The 1,118-nt window shown below is 45.0% G+C and overlaps 1 pseudogene; it reads right to left on the bottom strand.

Moving 5' to 3' along the window:
* Positions 1 to 223: 223 nt before the first annotated feature.
* Positions 224 to 1,118, bottom strand: part of LOC101564427 — a 2,134-nt pseudogene continuing 1,239 nt past the window's right edge.

Raw genomic sequence — 1,118 nt, 5'->3', positions numbered from 1 at the left:
ACTGAATTATAATAACTCTATTATATTTGATCTTAGCCAAAAGGCTGAGAAGCGATAGTAACTCTATTATGATTTTATTTTTATTTTATTTAAGTCTTAAGTTTTATTTAAATAACCTCCAGTGAGGACAGAACAGACCAATTACTACCACTTCTTCATAATACCAATGAGGAAGGGCAAGCACACCTGCAGCCAGCTGCCAGTCAGTGTGATGGACGGGATCTCAAGGGAGGTGGTCCTGGCCCTGGCCCACTGCTGGAGGAGTATCCATGGTGGAGCAAAAGTTCTTGATGGTCTCATCAATGGACACAATCAGGCATGCAACTTCAGAGGCTGCTGTCACTGCACTGATCTGCACCATAGCTGGCTCCCACACAAAAGCTTTGAAGTTGTCAGCAATGTCTTTATTTTGATGTCTACCCTATACCACATGCCACCTTGGGCATGCTGAGTCCATAGTTTGTTCAGGATGTTTGTGGCATCAAAGCCAGCATTGTCACATGGCTGGCATAGGATACAAGGCCTTAGCATATGCCCCAATCAATAGCTGTTGTTTTCCTGGGATAGTCCTTGAGTAATCCCAAAGGTACTTAGAGAGCTCCATCTCAATGGCTCCCCCACCAGCCACCACTGAATCATTCTTTTTTTTTTTTTTTTTTTTTTTTTTTTTTTTTTTTTTTTTTTTTTTTTTTGTATTTTTGTTTTTTTAGAGAAGGGTCTACAGGGTGTTCAGGGTCTCACTGCTAGATTGGACTTGTAGTGATCCACCTGTTTACAGCCTCCCAAGAGCTGGGATTACAGACAGCTGCCACTATGCCCAGTCTCAATTGTCGTCTCAGTGCAAGATGGGGCCAGCACAGCAGGCCTGGGGATCAAACCCCTGTCCCCTGCACCTGCTTTCAGGTGCCTTAATCCACTGAGCTATTTGGCCAGCCCCACTGAATCATTCTTGAGCTCTCTTGACAATCATGATGACGTCATGCAGAGACCACTCTGTCTCCTCCATGAACTGTTCAGCTCTGCCACAGAGGATGAAGGTGCAAGTCTTGGCCTTGGGGCAGCCAGTGAAGAAATTGTACCTTTCACCTCCAATCTGGGTCTCTTCGAACAGCTGGCAG

Source organism: Octodon degus, unplaced genomic scaffold (assembly GCF_000260255.1).
Source record: "Octodon degus isolate 3935 unplaced genomic scaffold, OctDeg1.0 scaffold00037, whole genome shotgun sequence".
NCBI lineage: Eukaryota > Metazoa > Chordata > Mammalia > Rodentia > Octodontidae > Octodon > Octodon degus.
The sequence above is the reverse complement of the archived record's forward strand: the minus strand, read 5'-3'. Positions and strand labels throughout refer to the sequence as shown.